Here is a 7294-nt window from a genome sequence, read left to right as displayed (position 1 = left end):
AGTGCAGCCCTCTGAACGCCTCAGCAGGGCCCTCCTGCTCTCTCCACCAATGCAGATCCCTACATCAGGGCTCCGCAGCTTCCTTGGGGTGTTTATTCTCCACCAGGTTTGCAGACGAGCCTTGTCACTGCTCCTCTATCATTTCTCTCTTCTGCTGCCTTTCAGAAGAGTTAAAGCTGAGTTTCCTATTTACCCAGCTTTAACCTATGCCAAGGAAACCTCTCACTATGCCCTGTAAGAGTTCACATAACTCTGTTGGGCTGTCACTGTGCCCCCTAAATATGTGTCCCAGAAGCCAGCCCCCGTCCTGTCGTGGACATGCCTGCTGGGAGCAGGGCCTGCTCTCCTGAGGGGGCCCCAGCCGGCGTGGGTTCAGGAAACCAGCTCCTTACAGAGCTGGCATGGCACCAGCCGCTGCATTTCTAGGACAATTCTCTCACACAGTGATACTATCTGGTTTCATCTAGCAACATTTTTTTTTTCTTCTCTCAACAGTGTGGCCCATTGAATAAGTGCGTTTCACCGTGGTAAGCAGCTTTCCGGTTTGGAGCTGACGTGGGTATGGAGAAGTGGGTATGACCAGTTATACTTTTCTACTAATCAATTCAAGAAAGTAAATGCACGATGAATTGGCTAGTGTTGAAAGAAGAAAAACATTTCTTTTTTAGTATTTAAAAAAGTATTTCAAAGTTTGCTGTTCCATTGGCTGTAGCTCACGAGCCTCTGCCTACACATCAATATCATAAATCCATGAAAACAATGCCTGAAGGCAGAAAGGTTTTTCAGACTCAAAATGGTTTTATAGTGTCTTGGTTTTATTTATTTTCCCCCATTCTTCCTATGTCAGCCAGAGCAACCAATTCCTACTCACATCCTTACGGGTGATTAAGTAAACATCTGTAAGCAGCCCCACTCCCGTAACTGCCCCAGCAGGCCAGCTGTGTAAGTGAATTAATCTAACGCTCTGCCAAAGGCAAGTGGCATGTTTCTGGTTATAGGATAGCTTCAACTGCACTTAGGTGATGGGATTGCTTTGGGAATAAAATTGCCCATCTAATTCTGCCTGTGGGTAAAAGGCAGCAGCTCTTGCCTAGGACACTTTAACAAGTGAGAAGAGCCGAAGAGTGAATAATTCACTGTGTGGGAATTTATCCAGCCTGGACCTTGGCTGAAATAACAGTCCTGCTCTTCCAGAGCAGAAGCCAAGGAACTCTCTGATCGTTTCTTGGAGGTCTTTTCCAACCTTAATGGTTCTGTGATGTTATGACTACATGTTGGCAACTGGAGTTTAAAGCTCATCACAACAACGATGTGTGCAACACAGCTTACCTGGGTGCTGCATCAGCATTAACTCAAAATGGTGGAGTGCCACCTCCTGAAACACCCCCAAAAGAAAGCTGTTTCTGAGCAGAAGCAGCATTGCTGAACAAACCTGGACAGCTCTGCTTCCTTTGGGAATGCACTGAGGACGCTGTTACGCTATGAGATACAGCAGATCTTTAGTCTATTGGTAAAATATCCATCTTGCCTGTCAAGGGCATTTGCTTCCACAAGAACTCTTTTCTAGAAAACAGATATGGTCAAAGAGGTTGCAGCAAGAGAGACGTAGTTGGTGATTAGAGCTACATGTATATTACACAAGCTTTGTATTAAACTGTTAAATCATGTGTACACTTGATTGACACCAATGACTACCCAAGTGCTATTTACAGGGGTACCAATAAATCAGTGAGATCACTGTCCTCCTCCCTCCCTCCCCGCTACCTGGATTCTGGCGGATCCAGGTAAGTCAACTGAGCTTCATAATGAAAACAGAAATTTAATTATTCACAAGCATTCCCCCTGAGCTTTCTCTGGGCTTTTTGTGAATGATTAACAGAGCAGCTGCTCCAGACAGCACTCTGAATCCCTGCTTGCTGGCCTGTTAAAAGCAGTGACTCATCAGCACATGACGTCAAACCCTCCACTCCTCTGAAATGGCAGGAAGGAGGTTTCATTAAAAAGATAAAAAAAGGTATCAACATAACAGCCTGAACTTCCTCCCAAACACACACTGGCCAGGGGTCAGCTCAGCTGCCTTGCCCAAAGAGATACACTGTGCTTACACAGACTGCCCCTGCCAGCAGTAAGCTTTCCTATTAAATACAGCCTGCTCATAAAGCACGCTTCCTCACGCAGGCTGGCTCGTTAGGCACCGACTCCAAACAAAACACAACAGCGATAGGCCTTTTGGTAAGGCCTGGTCATCGCTGTCCCCAGCAGAGCCCAGCAGGGAGGCGTGCACCACATCCCGGCTCTCCCCACCTTCCTGCAGGGCCCCCCTGTGCCTTCCTGAGGTGCCTACACAACACGACGTTCCCGTTCAGCACTTCTGGAAGCTGCCCAGCTAACACTTCCCAGCAATACCTGATAAGGGTGCCCAAACAGATGTGCTGGGAAACATCAACAAATGCTGCAAAATTTACTTACCTGTGCCTTCGGTGAGGCTGCACTAAAATACGCACACAAAAACACCTGTACATGAATGCAGGCATTGTTCCCTGTCTCTGTGAAGAAACCTGGGCCTAGTGCCACAGAAGTTTGGAGCCAAGTAAGTAATCTAGAACAGGGCTGTTTCTCTGCGGTTACCATTCAGGTTTTGACCGCAGACAGCAAGTCCCTCCATCGTAACAACGGCCTTTTACTCCGAAAATCCACAAAGCGATGGAGAGGGGAGCAAGCACAGTCACTTGAGAGAGAGCTCTTCTGGGGAATTAACTGTGAAATTCTGTGATATTTTACTTCCTCTGCCAGCCCTGCGCCCCGAAGCTGAGCCCAGGCCCCGAGGCAGTGCATCTCAGACAGGGACTGGCGGTGCAGGGCAATGCAGCCGGTATCTTTATCTCTGCTCCCGGCTGCCTGCAGGGCAACATCACTCACAGCCAGTGCTGCACAAGTTCCCCTAGCATGATGCCAGGAACAGAAACACTGGTGCTTGCTCCGTCTCTTCCCAAAAGGTACTCAGTTAGGAGGTAAATCACACACAAGGCTGACGTGGTACCAGGGCTGGGAAATGCTGCTGTGGTGCAACGGTGCTCCCACCGTGCTCCTTACTTGGCTCTGTGCTCAGGCTCTGGCGCACATTTCGGTTCAGGAAAGCACCCGACTGCCACCTTGCCCCGTGGGAGCGATGCAGCATGCAACGCCTCGCTGCACTGCTAAACACACCCGAGCCAGGCCGAGTGGTGCAATTACTCAGGAATGAGAAATGAGGAAGTCTGCGCAGAAATGTGGGTATCCCTCAAGCACAGCTTTCCAAAATAATTCACTCAGCACAGAAACAAACCCAGAAGTGGACAGAGGAAAATGTTGAAAAGGTGGAAGCAGAACTGAGCAGCGCCTGGCTCCTGGGCCCCGCTGTTCTGCTTCCTCCCTTTCATTCCCTCTTTCTAAAGTTAACCCAGAAACGTGTTGAGAAAGGAAAAAATGGGAGATGACGGGGAGCTGGGAAAATCACATGGCAGGAAAAGGGAAGAAAGAAGAGGTTGGAGAAAACAGGTTTGTAAAGAAGTGGTACTGAAAGCATGTGGGGAGCATCCTGTGCAGAAATAGCATGAAGAGCCCTTCCCACGCAGTGAAATACTAACAATTGAGAGTAAACCTGGTTTAAGTCAGTATATTTTTTTGAGGCTGAGTCCTACACAGACCATGTACACATTGTATTTAACCTCACACCTGAGCTGCATGCCCAGCCCTCCCTGATGCTGCAAAGGCCACAGCACGTTGGACTCATGTCCCATCAGGGCCAGCCCCGCCATGGCAGGGCTGGAGCCCATCACCGACACCCTGGCCTCGCCTCTGAACCCACCAACCTGACCGAGGATCTAGGCATGGCAGTGCCTCGCTCCTTTGGTAACAAACTGGGCAATATGTGGGTATGGCAATAAGTGCTTGAGTTGCAGCTCCACAAAGCTCTTGTTCCCCTGCCAGCTGTGCACAAAGCCAGCTTTAGCAGGACCTGAATACACCCTGACTTTTAAAAACTGCCAGGTCCGTCACTAACACAACACTCACTTGAACAAAACCAGGGAAGGCTGTCCATGCTTTGCTCACCACGCCTCACCTCGCTGTTTGTCTTGGTTTCCAAACATATCCAGTTTCATACTTAAACCTTCCTCTCCCTGCAGAAGCCCTGCCTGTGAGAAGTGAGCTCATCTGCTGCTTTCCAGCCGGGAAACGACACGCAGAAACCTCCTGCCTGCAGCCATCACCTGCTAGAATGCAAACTGTATTTTTATTTTATTTTATTGTAAAGCATGACCCTAGAGTTGATCAAAGGAAATTCTCCTTTTCTACATCCTCCAAGAAACCGCTGCTTCCACAGTGCTGAGCCAACAGCACGGGTGAATTCATTTATGCTTCAGAAATGCACGTACGAGCTGGCCTACGTGCCGGTTAACACAGGAGACACCAAAGTGCTTTGTTGGATCCAGGCCTCATTCATAATTGTCACGAGCAGTTACAGAGTGTGAAAAATGAGAGAAAAAGGACGGCATTGCTATTTCTGGCTTTCATGAGCGTGGTTTCCATTTGAATTTCCCGACCAGCCACCAATAAGCCACACCTGAATGCAGTTCACACATTGGAACCAAGGATAAAAGCACCTGCACCCCATCCTGAAGGCAGAACTACCCACACGGGTCATTGCTCCATCAATGTTACCTGGAAGCTGCAGACAGCAAAACCGAGAATCCTTTAAAAGCCTAAAGCATGGAGAAATGCAGCACAGGGATCCCTGTCTGTACGCGGTACCACAAGGAGCATTGGGCTCGTGTCGCAGGAAGGGAAGTTGGAGCAGGTGCTGGGAAGAGAGTTCCCACTGATAGAGCATTCAGTGTCCAGCTGGACTGTCCAAGAACATTTTGTGATGTCCACCACGGGCAGGTTGGGAAGTTAAAGAAATACCACTCAGATACAATTTAAGTCCAGCTGATCCTGCCTGAGACTGAAAGATGAACAAGATGATCTCCTGAGGTCCCAGTCTTGCCGCTTTTATGCCAGATTTAAACACAAATGTTAGAGTACACATTCCTACATAGCATTTTTGACACAGTTTTCATCAGTGTTTCAGACAGAACTGTCACGTTAAATGTTGGGGTTTTCCCAATCAGGATGTCAGAATGAATCAACATTTCATTATTGCATTTAAAAATAGCTTCTAATATTTCATTGCCCTCTGCAGTACCTTTTTTTTTTTTTTTTGCCAGCAAAACATTCTTGTCATGCCCAAGATAACACTTTGTGCTAATTCTTGCCAAACAAGAACTGATTACCCAAGCCAGTTTCTCTCTGAGAACAAGGACCACCTTGTCACTGACAATAGACACCAGAAAAAATCCTTTCACTCCAAATGCAGCTGTCAGCTTACAGCCCAGCCAGTCCCTTCTTTGTTCTTTTCCCCAGAATATTCCTTTCTTGCCACTTTGTCAGATTGTTCTTTCAGTACAGCTATCCAGCATAATGCTCACCTAGGAGCACATCCCGAGCCCACTGAGAAATAAAAAGAACAAACTATTGCACCGGAAACTTCTTTAAAGATGTTCCTCTCTGATTTGTTATTATCGGCTCCACTCAGCTAAGGCTGGCTTCTCACTGTCAGCTTCCAGCAGGACCCTGAAGCGTGATCTCCACAATGCAGCGAGGCTTACAAGGCTGCTGACATTTATCCACATGAGATTCTGGTCCACAGAGCAGCTGAAATCCACAGTAAGCCATAATGCATTTGTCACTCTGCGTGTCTAGGGATTTCAAATCCTGCATTGTTTTTCACAACTAGGTCTCACAGTCAGACACAAAATTCACCTTTGCAGGAGGAAAAACATCAGCCATCAGAAGACCTTAGCATGCTTCTGCTCTCCATTAGCACACTGGGTGATGATACACACTGGTTTTGGAGCAAGAAGCTCTGGAAGAGAGAATTCTCAGCTGAACTTCACAAGGAGATGACAGAAGGGCAAAGTAACTTTAAGGGACCTTTTGTGTGTTTCCCACCCTACAGATATCTCCATTGGGATATGTCCACAGAAGTGTTGCCTCCCTCACGTACCTGGGCTGTCCTTTAAAACAAACAACTACGACCAGAGGCAAATACCCTCAGCTAGTCTGAAGTGCTGGGTACTGCCTGGCTTACTGGAGCATTCCAGACCCGTCACACGTTTGTTCTCATCACGTCCTTTCCACAAAAGCTGGACATATACCGTGGCATACTGGGAAAGAAGCATGCAGATAAGATGGTATTTATTTCCAGATGGTCTAGAGGTTAGCTTCAAACTATTTTATATCACTCTTTGCATTAGAACATTTGGTTACAAGAGCTGTTAAATAAATAAAAAGACAAGGTTAAGTGGATCACCCAATGGAACTTGAAATAACTGTAAGTTATGGTAATGTATACCGCTGGTCTTCTTTAGGGTTTGCTGAAGAACAATTTCAAGAATAACTTCTTCCTTTCCCTTAACCTGGGTCTCATTAGTCATGTTCCAAGGCAACAGGTTTCCATGACAGCAAATATTAAGTCTCCTGCAGCACAGCCCTTTGTTCCTGCTATAAATGCTAAGCTTTCACTACTCCGCTTCAACCTACACCTGCTATCTTCATGGAAAAAAAAAACCTTCTTGAAGAAACCTAATAGATATTTTAATCAACAGCTGTATTTTATTTCCACCATGACCTTGCAAAGGAACATGCCCTCTATTGAATTCTGTAAGAATGTCATCAGATGCTCCTGAAGGATGCTTGTACCTGGTCTGAGCTCGCAAGTTCTTGGCAGCTATTTAAAACAAAAACATTTTATGTAAGATAATGATGCAGAGTCCATGCTCATAACGTTAATGAACAATAATCCCACCGCAGGGATTAACTGCACAACTGAGACCTCTGGTTATAGACATTTTATTCAGGGTGAGAGCAACATCCCCGTCACACAGAAGCTGTGCTAACAAAAGTATTTCTACCACATTTTCAGTGGAGCAGAACATTGTTAACAAGCACAGGTAGGAGTTTTCTCTCTTTATGACCTGCACTGAGTCTTGTTATTTTGAGGGGACTGTTGATTTAATGTCTCTGGGTATCTTTGAAAGCCTCGCTCACACTGTTAAACTCCTCTAATCTTTCCTTCTAAACCAATCCCTCCTGACCCCTGATGTACCATTACTGCATGCCATATTACCCAAATGCAGGCACGGCACTAAGCAGAGGATAAAAACAACAAACAAACGTGTTATCTACTGGAAAGAATGTAAAGCAAATGAAAAAA

Source organism: Aythya fuligula, chromosome 9 (assembly GCF_009819795.1).
Source record: "Aythya fuligula isolate bAytFul2 chromosome 9, bAytFul2.pri, whole genome shotgun sequence".
Taxonomy (NCBI): Eukaryota; Metazoa; Chordata; class Aves; order Anseriformes; family Anatidae; genus Aythya; species Aythya fuligula.
The sequence above is the reverse complement of the archived record's forward strand: the minus strand, read 5'-3'. Positions refer to the sequence as shown.